This window comes from Podarcis vaucheri, assembly GCF_965113315.1.
Source record: "Podarcis vaucheri genome assembly, chromosome: 5".
In the NCBI taxonomy this organism is placed as follows: domain Eukaryota; kingdom Metazoa; phylum Chordata; class Lepidosauria; order Squamata; family Lacertidae; genus Podarcis; species Podarcis vaucheri.
The window spans coordinates 49,782,749-49,793,557 of record NC_138763.1 but is presented as its reverse complement, the minus strand read 5'-3'; positions in this window follow the sequence as shown (position 1 = coordinate 49,793,557).

Sequence of the window (10,809 nt, the reverse complement as noted above, 5' to 3'; positions counted from 1 at the left end):
AATTTTGAGATCTAGGTCAGAGATTCAAGCTTCAAAACATGTTTCCAGAGTAAGAGCCCATTGGCTGATGTCTGAAGAACGCAGTAACACCAGGGTGAACGTGGTAGTAACTTTCCCAGTTTCATTACACCTAATTTATGATCAGTGAATAAAATGGAGGGCTGGGTTCCACCTGACATGCTCAGGCACAGTCTGAGACAGCCAAATCCATCCCCTTTAAACTCCAGACGATTTTAACAAACCTCTTCCAAAGGAGGATGGTGTGATAAAGATGAGCCAGCCTCAAGAAACGGACTTGAATGTTAGCCACATAAACTGTTAGGCCAAGAAACAATTTGACTGAAAAGCTTTTGTGGCTACGCCAGCAGCCAGTTCAGCTACTAATTGCTTTTATTTTATTTTTTCCATAGTTGGTAGCCATTTTCACACATTTATAAGAAGGATGGTCTTCCCCATCCTCATAGCCTTCCCCCCTTTTAAAGTCTAAAGAGGGAGAAGGAAACCAATAATTAGTAATAATAGTGCTAAAGATGTATTCTTGGACAGAAGGCTTTTTGTGCAAGAAACTCTGCATAGGCATGCATAGATTTCGCTCACGTTTCCCCTGCTCTAAATTACAGCCATGTCCTCAGAGCTGGCACATGCTTCTTGGGAAGCAGAGAGGCATATAAACAGAGGGTTCCCTCGTATGGGACGTTGCCCTGGTTGACCTGCAATGCCCCATCCAAGGCAGTTGACGCTGCTTTCAAAGGGTGCCTAGTGTGGGCATGCACAATTCATTGTACCCCCAAAGCACTTCAGAGCCACATAAAGTATGCTTTGTGTTCTCGAGCTAAGGTTCGTCTGAGCAAAATGGTATACGAGTGGATGCTTCAAGAAATTTAAATGGCCCCCTCTGGAGTGCCATTTGTGAGGCTGGCTTGGTACTTTGAGAGAGTAGTTATTGGGCACGGCGACAGATGGGGCAGCAGGACGAAAAAACATCGGAAAAGCTTCTGCGCCCTAGTTCCCAAGCCCACAGTAGAGCTTTCACATGTATCTTCTGCCATGTGTAGTGGGTGGAGCCAAATTGGTGCCCTCCAGAGGCTGTGGACCCCAACTCTGCTCCACCCCAGCAAACATGACCAGTGACCAGGGAGGATGGCAGCTGTAGCCCACAAGTTCTGGAAGCCACCACATTAGAGGCCCTGTGCTACAGGACTCATCTTGGGCAAGCCATAATGGTGGTAATCTGGAACAGGGACCATGAGACCATCTATGGAGGCCCGTTCTATCAGTTCCAAAGCCATCTTTGGTTGGCTCAAGTGGCAGACTTTGGAACTCCCGACCTAGAGAGGTTTCCGCTTGTCCTTCTCCTTGTTATTAAAATCTTGCTACAGTGGTACCTCGGTTTTCGAACATCTCTGTTGACTAACATTTCAGAACTCGAACGCCAAAAACCCAAAAGTAAACGTTTTTGAGAGCACCTTGGAAGTCAAACAGTTTCTGTTGAGTGTTGCTCAATTTTCTCAATTACCGTATTTTTCCGTCTATAAGACATCCCCATGTATAAGACGCCCCCTATTTCTGAGGACTTTGATTTAAGAAAATTTGGGGGGGGGGGAAGATACTATCCGTGTATAAGACGAGCCCAGATTTTGAACATTATTTTAGAGTAAAAAAACATACCGTAGTCTTATACACGGAAAAGTACGGTAAATTTGCAGACCGCCCATTGCGCCTCAGTTTTCAAACATTTCAGAACTCGAACGGTCTTGCAGAATGGATTACGTTCAACCGAGGTACCACTATATTCTGGAAGGCTTTTGGCCTTTATAGAGGCAGGATCCTATAGCTTCACAACATACATTTATTACAATCAATCTGGTATTTTACTCCGGTTTTCCACTCTGGCTTCTTAAAATTATCATAGTGGGCTTTAATGGTTATTTAATTGCTGTTTCTGTCCATCACTGTTTTCAAAGGATTTTGTTATTTTTGTAAGGTGGCTTGTATCATGAAGAAAACCCAGGGTATGAGCATTTTGAATAAAAAATAAAGGTTCTGAACAGTAAATAAAAGTGGATACATTTTCCCATGGCATTATCTAGCCAGGACAGACTTCTTGTGCTTAAGGTGGACAGTAAAGCACCCAAGGTAAAGTGTCACCTTAAGACGGTGCCTCTGCCTGCTGATTTCAGCAACTGCGTGCTCGCCTCTGAGGGAGACACATTTGTGCAAGCCCTAATCATGACCTCTTTTTACTTAACTGTGTTATGCCATCAAAGTTCTGTGTTAAATGAAACTTGGCTTCCTGCCAGCATAATGCACAGAAAAGGAAAACTATAAAGTCAAAGCTGGGTTGGGACTCAAGAGGTCTAGCTTGAAGGGCTTCTGTGTCATGTAGAGGGGGAATCCCCCTCCCCACACAATTATCTCCCTATGTTGCATCATGGTTCATCTTTTATAGAATTTAAGGCGATCCATGGTAAAAACTGAGTGGGATAAGGAAGAATATCCACATGCAGATATCTATGTCAGCCTCTAAAAGCTACAGATGACAGAGAGGCTTGGTTTGCTACTACAGTGGTACCTTGCGTTACATACGCTTCAGGTTACAGACTCCGCTAACCCAGAAATAGTAAATTGGGTTAAGAACTCTGCTTCAGGATAAGAACAGAAATCGTGCTCCGGCAGTGCAGCAGCAGCGGGAGGCCCCATTAGCTAAAGTGGTGCTTCAGGTTAAGAACAGTTTCAGGTTAAGAACAGACGTTCAGAATGAATTAAGTACTTAACCTGAGGTACCACTGTACTACCTAGAGGCAGGCCCATGCAGAGCTTGCCTGAGGCCTGGCGCAGGCAACTTGTTAGACTAAAGTTATAAACTCAAACAAAAAAGCAGCCAATCTCTTGTGGGGGCCCCAGCTGGCTTAGCCTTCTGAGGTCAGGGGCAAGGAGGAGCGGAGCCTTCTGATGGCATCTTGTGCAACAGCCTCTAAATCTGGCACTGTATGTAGCATGCAAGCCATAGCCTAAGAAGCTGGCTGCTCAGATTGTATAGCCTACCCTGGTCCAGCACTTCTGTTCTATCTAGTGCATCGTCTCTCCACACACCTGGAATTATTCTAAGAAGATAATCCTCCTCCCCACTGAGCAAATTGCAAGCTTCCATTGGTAGAAGACTCTGCGTTTCTTTGTAGTGGTAGCTATTATCTATGGGTCCTGAACTGGCAGTACGATGGGGAGGAGGAAGAGGATCCTGGCGAGGGGTGTAGCTGGGACTGGGACACACCAGGGCAAGCTGGGGATGGGGAAGGAAGTACTCACAGAGTGATGGAGGATGCCTAGAGGATGGATGTCAATGCACTGGATCCAGAGCAGCAGGACTCATCACCAGAGCCACAAACACAGTGGGTTCTGAGGCATAGGGAGCAGCGGGAGGGGTGCTCTTGGAGGCTGAGGCAGGCAAAAGCCCACAGCCCAGCTCCCTGGCTGGCCAGGTGGGGCTTACTAGCTCTGGAAAGAGGGCTGCAATTCCTCAGCTGGAGGAGGCTTGGAACAGGTGAGGGTCACCTGCCTCATCAAGCTCAGATGCTGCAATCGGCATGCAAAGTACACAAGGGAAATAGACTGAGGTGCTGCGTCTGCTCAACTGCCCATGTTGATGGACCTTGACTTGGTTGCTCCTGGACCTCTATGGGGCAGTACATTGGGTATCTTGACTGCTAGAATTCAGACTTAGCTACTTTGTCGAAACAAAATAATAAAATAAAATAAAATATCCTTCCAGTAGCAGTGAAACAGAAGTGTGTGTGCACACAAAAGCTCATACCAATAACTAACTTAGTTGGTCTCTAAGGTGCTACTGGAAGGAATTTTTTATTTTATTTATTTTGTTTTGTTTTGTTTCGACTACGGCAGACCAACACTGCTACCTACCTGTAATTAGCTACTTTGATTGATCTTGGACTGCACTTCCTGACCTTTGCGTGGATTGACCTCTGGGCTTTGAACTTAGCATACTGACTTGCTACCAGGTAGGCCAGGGGTTCAGGACACCCTGTAGCAGAAATCAAGGGAGAGCCAATAAATAAGTTATCCTGAACGAGGAACTGCATGGCATCAAAGCCTTCAGTCACTCAACACAAGCAGAAAGGATCACACTCAGAGTTCTGTCTCCCATCTCCTGCTGTATTAGTTACTGGCCCTGGGTACTAATTTCATTTATTTCTCAGCTTTCTTCCATAACGGAACCTAATATGGCATACACTGACCAACTTACCTAGCTTTACCAAGTGCATGATGTGCTCACAGACTGTTAAGAGGCATCTATATCCAACAAGCAGCCACCTGAGCACAACAGCCATCTTTCCTGGAGCTGAGGTAGCTAGGCACTCATTTCTTTTCAACTTTGGGACCTTCTTCTTGTGTTGTCTCATGTCTGGGTTCATGTTTCCTGACTTGCACAGATTGTTCAGTGGGCTGCTTTGCTCTAACTCAGGGGTCCCCAAACTAAGGCTCGCAGGCCGGATAAGGCCCGAGGGACTCGTTTATCCGGCCCGCAGCGACCCCTGCCACCCCCCACTCTTACCAGCACTGCGCTGCGTGGCTGCCCACTTCCAGGTCGGAGGAGCACCAGAAATAGCTTGTGCGCATGCGCAAGCATTATTTCCGGTGCACAGCCAGGTCGGAGGAGGCCCCGTGCACATGCGCACAAGCGGAAGTGCGCTGGAAATAGTGTGTGTGCACGCGTATGGGCACACGCTCCCCTGCCCTCCGGCCAGCCATGCGATTGGCACTGGAGACACCGGCCCAAGGCGTGGTAAGTTTGCTGACCCCTGCTCTAACTCAAGCCCTGACTTTTCCCTCTTGTGATGCTCATGGGAGTTGATCACCTGCTCAAATCTTTTTTTTAAAAAATAATATTTATTAAAAGTTTAAGAATTAAAGAAAGAAGTAAAAATTAAAAATTAAAAATTAAAGTAAACAATACAAATCAATACATTACAGTACATATAAAAAAGCAAAAAACACGATACATCAAAACAAAAACAAAAGCAAAAACAATTAAAAGCACATCCAACATTTCCATATCTTTATCTTTCATTAACTTGTTTCATTGACCTCCTCACACCTCCCTTTTTGTGTTCTAGTTATTAATTATTTCAGCAAATCCTTTCCAACTTTCACTGTTTTCTGTCATTTAATTATAATCACCTGCTCAAATCTGACTGCATCCTTTTTGATTTCAAGTCCTTGTCCTTCTTGACTAGGACTCTCTGAACTTTGATTTTGGACTACAATCTAGCATTCACTCAACCCTGACTTAGGTACATGATGGTTCTTCTGAACTGCTTCTTCTGGAATATGTCTTATTCGACTCAATGCAAGTCAAGGGTTCCTTTCCCTTAACTGTGAATCTCTGAAAAACAAAGACCAAAACAAGACACCATGTCTCAGTGATAGAAGAAAATGAAGAGAACCTTTGATCCAGAAGTTCTAAATATGTATTTTGTACATATTTTTACCCTTTTTACCATTGAGTAGACAGAGCTTCCTTTTGTCTGACTCCAACATTCATTCCCCCCCCTCAAAATGTTCACTGGCCAGGGTGCAACTGAAAACAGCTCGGATCAATGTAAATTCTCCTGCTTGAATGGGATACTGACAAGATGATCATCCTATTGTCTTCCTTCACAGTTAGGCACCTGGTATCTGAAGCTGTGGCCCTCCAGTCTTTAACTTCCACCAGCCCCAGGCAGCATGGCCAGTAGTCAGGGGTGATGGCCACAGGTACCCCATCCCTGATCTAAGGAGCCTTTGTCTTGTTCATCGACTCTCACTCACAAACTTAATTTTCACATAACTGAAATCATGATTAGTTTGGCCCAACAGAAGGCTGTTTGGGAAGCTGATTTTATACTCACTGCTGCAGTGCTGTGAACGAGGGTGGGTAGAAAAGAGTGGGTGATCCTTCTGCCTTTCTGCAAAGCAGGTGGCTTCCCTACCCCACGTCAACTGCTGTCCTCGCGGTGTATTTGACACACATCTAACAGCAACAAAATGACTTTCACTCCCTCAAGCTTCTCTTCAGGCTATTTTTGAGTACGATCCTACTCACTTACCCTGTTGATGGCTGAGTGCAGAGGGGCAGGTAGGAGAAAGGTCCATTGTTGCCTCTCTGATGGCCAGAGAATGCCAGCAGAGGAAACAAGAGGGAAGCTCTCAATGGGGTTATTCAGGGTGGGGCTACCGGTAGATCCAAGGCCTTAAGGAGTCTAAGCCACAGGCACCTGGTTGGCCACCATTAGAAAAAGGACTAGGTGGGCCACTGGTCTGATCCACCAGGCTCTTCTTCTCTCATAAGAAATGGCTAGACAGATACAGAGAGATATGGATCATGGCCAATGGCACACATCAATACAGAAAGCAGCAGTGGGATTCTATAGGATGCAGAATAAAGGGAAATGTATAGTCTCAGTTATGGCTGGGACAAGCTGACTGGGTGTGGAATGCAATGGTAAATCCTTGTCTCTCCTGCTCAGGTTCTCCAAGAAGGTCAGTCTGCTCCTTCAACCACCCTATAAGCACACCAATGTTTATTTGCTGTCCACGAGGACATCAAATATTCAAAAGTATCTCCCCTTTTCTTTTAATTAGCATTATGGTTGTATAATTTAATTAGCCATTATTGTTGCAGGACGGGCTTCCTTTTTTGTATTTTAAACTTTATTTCAAAACCAGATTCATGCGATTGGCGCTTGCTCTCTCCACATTGAGCTGCTTTTCAGCAGAGCCAAAGGACTGAAAGTCTCACTTTTATTCAATAGCAAAGGGTGTTTATTAATGTGTGGTTCACAGCCACCAGCCTTAATATAAATGCTAATAAATAACCATCAGGGTAATGAGTGCTATTTGGCTCCAGGTATCACCCACAAGGGACGCGGGTGGCGCTGTGGGCTAAAGCCTCAGCGCCTAGGGCTTGCCGATCGAAAGGTCGGCGGTTCGAATCCCCGCGGCGGGGTGCGCTCCCGCTGCTCGGTCCCAGCGCCTGCCAACCTAGCAGTTCGAAAGCACCCCCGGGGGCAAGTAGATAAATAGGTACCGCTTACCAGCGGGAAGGTAAACGGCGTTCCGTGTGCGGCTCTGGCTCGCCAGAGCAGCGTTGTCACGCTGGCCACGTGACCCGGAAGTGTCTGCGGACAGCGCTGGCCCCCGGCCTATAGATGTGAGATGGGCGCACAAACCCCAGAGTCTGGCAAGACTGGCCCGTTCGGGCAGGGGTACCTTTACCTTTACCTATCACCCACAAAGCTTCTAGGTATTTTTTGTGCACAAAAAAGGGGGGGGGACATTCCAACTTCAAGAAGCTGCTGCCTGAGGCCCACTGAAACTTGGCAAAAAGCCTTCCCGGGACAGTTCACAGGGCAGGAACAGAGACAAAAATCTTCACTGCACAATTCACCCATGTTTTCAGAGTGGGTGGGGGGGGGGAAAGGAAAAATCATTAAGGCTACATACACAATTTTTCCTCTTCACTCCTTGCTGAGGATTCCACAATTCTGAAGAAGCTTTTTAATTTTAAAAACTAGACCAACAGATACATCAACATCTGTAAGATAGGTGTTCTATACATTTCAACAGGTCGCCTATTTTCTTTAACATGTCCTCCTTCAACAAGTGGCTGCATCCAATCTTCTCTCTCCCACACAGAGGGTGCATGCTTGGGTACTACTGTGTCCTGCTTGATTAACATATCAACTTATTTTTCACCAGACAGAAGCTGTGGGGGGAGGGCGGGGAACAAAGAGTGTAGGAGCAGATAATCTTGGGAGTTGCAAAACTCTTGGTAACTTTGCCAAGAAACCAGGACACCCAGAGAGACGCAAATAATGATGAGTGTGATGACAAGAATGGTAAGAGGTTGGATCCAAAAACTATGACTGTGTCTACTTCTGTTTATTCTGCATCCGGTGCATGTCCACAGCTGCGTAGGAAGAGTGTTCACACGTTAGCCACAGTCTGTATCTATTGTGTCATTTCTTACGAAATACTGCATTTTGATGCGTCCCCGCCCCCTATCAGCTTGGATTAGTGTCAAGAAAAAGAACAATGTAGTTGAATTTGAAGTTGGTAATGTGTATGCAGCCTGAGTTAGCCACTGTTTATCATCAGTACCTTATCCACTTGATTTGATTGGGACTAAAGCAGGGGTGACTAACCTGTGTCCCTCTAGCTATTTATTATTATTATTATTATTAGTAGTAGTAGTAGTATTAATAATAATAAAATGTATATCGCATTCCTCCTCTCAAAAGGAGCGCAGGGCAGCAAACAACAAGCAATACAGTGGTACCTCGGGTTACATACGCTTCAGGTTACATATGCTTCAGGTTACATACGCTTCAGGTTACATACGCTTCAGGTTACAGATGCTTCAGGTTACATATGCTTCAGGTTACAGACTCCGCTAACCCAGAAATAGTACCTTGGGTTAAGAACTTTGCTTCAGGATGAGAACAGAAATCGTGTTGTGGTGGCGTGGCAGCAGCAGGAGGCCCCATTAGCTAAAGTGGTGCTTCATGTTAAGAACAGTTTCAGGTTAAGTGCGGACCTCCGAAACGAATTAAGTACTGTACAACAATAAACATCTTTAAAATCCACTTTAAAACAACTCCAATACTAATGCAGGTGACAAAAATACAACGGAGATGGTGCCTGTCTAACATTTAAGGAGAGGTGCCATAACAAAGGCCCGATTCCTATACTGTGCAGAATGGACCGCCTGATAAGGAGGCCCTCACCTACAAAGTTATCGGCTGGGTATGTAAGAGGTGAGATGATTTTTCAGGTTCTTGGGACTGCAAACAGCCCTGGCCACTGGGGGTAGTTGGGAGACCAACAACATCTGCAGGGCAACAGTATGACATAGTCTGAATCTAGTCCAAAAAAGGCAGGGGAAACCAATTCAACACTGACTAGTCAATTCTTTCATGGCTGCAATTTCAGAACATTCAGATCCATCAAATTCTGTGCCTCCAGAGAACAAGCTGGGAGTGGAGGTGGAGTGAGAGGCTCACAGACAGAAGCTGTGCAATGTTTTCAATTGCTAGATTTTTACATTCATCTGATGTTTACACACACGTTGGCCTGGTTGACATACAACTCTAAGCCATGATTTATTTAACCAGGCACAAATTATCTTGTGCTTAAGAAAGGGTGATGGGTTCACACATAACACCAAGCCATTAAAAAAGCAAAAACAAAGGCTTCAGAGATCGTGTTTTCAGTACAGAAATCCTAGTTAAGTCACTGGGCAGGGTTCACACTTAACACTAAGCCATGGTTTAATAAGCCATAGACTAGCATTATGTGTGAACCAGGTGTGAACCTTGTGAGTAGAGCCATTAGTAGTTATGTCGGCTCTACAGAGCATATGAAGTGTTAATGTAAGCCTTTGAGTTGCACACAACTCTTCTTCATAGGTCTTCAAAGCAGAAAAATAAGAAAACTTGTTCGAAGCCAAGGCAAATGGTGTCATCACAAAAGAGCCGCCTTGAGTTTTTCTGAGAAAGTTGCAAGGAGGCAGCGTTGAGCAACCGGATCTGGTCATTCAGTGCAGCTGATCCCTGCAAGATGCACAACACCCATCTCAAACGCATATGTGGGAAGAACTGAAAGTTGAGCATGGAATGGTGCAGTCCCACTTAGGTGAACGCTGGCCCATGAAACTTCAGACCACAGTAAGTTTTGGGGCAGGCATGGGAAAATTCGGCCCTCCAGATGCTTTGAGACTACAGTTCTGATCATTCCTGACCACTGGTCCTGTTAGCTAGGGATCATGGGAGTTGTAGTCCCAAAACATCTGCAGGGCTGAGTTTGCCTATGCCTGTTTTGGGGGTGGGGGTGGGATGGGAAGAGACATAAGGATACCGAAGACTATCCATTTGTTTCCATGAATGGATCCAAACTTGCATCATACTACAGTGGTACCTCAGGTTACGTACTTAATTTGTTCTGGAGGTCCGTTTTAACCTGAAATTGTTCTTAACCTGAAGCACTACTTTAGCTAATGGGGCCTCCTCCTGCTGCCGCGCCACCAGAGCACGATTTCTGTTCTCATCCTGAAGCAAAGTTCTTAACTCAAGGTACTATTTCTGGGTTAGCAGAGTCTGTAACCTGAAGTGTCTGTAACCCGAGGTACTACTGTAAAGGTGTCTTCAGAAAGAGGACTGTAGATTTTTTAGAGACCTTAATATTATGTGATGATGTATACAATAAATGGAGTATCTAAATAAAACAAAAAAGAAGGAAAGAGTCATAGGGTTCCGGGCAGTCTTTTGATTTAAACTGTCCCTTCCAGTATGACGGATCCTTCTACTTGGCTTACATTATAATATAAATAATCCTGCAGTTCTTTATTTCATGATATGGCAATGTATAGGAATGTTTGGATCTAGGTGATGCTCCCTCTTGAAAGGTGGTCTGTAGCACTCTAATATTCAGTTCCATTCTGCTCCCGTTTGTTTTAAACACCCTGACCTAAAATGCTTTGCCTAACTGTTTGATGTGGAACCTGCATGTAAATCTAAAATGTGTGATTTGCATAGTTAGCTCTAAGATTTACATGCTGCCCCATGTGAATTTGATTTCAAAGCAGTTTATAATCACGTAGCATCACACCATTTGCTGTGAGCATGTATATACAGTGGTACCTTGGGTTAAGTACTTAATTCATTCCGGAGGCCCGTTCTTAACCTGAAGCACCACTTTAGCTAATGGGGCTTCCTGCTGCCGCCGTGCCGCTGCAGCACGATTTCTGTTCTCATC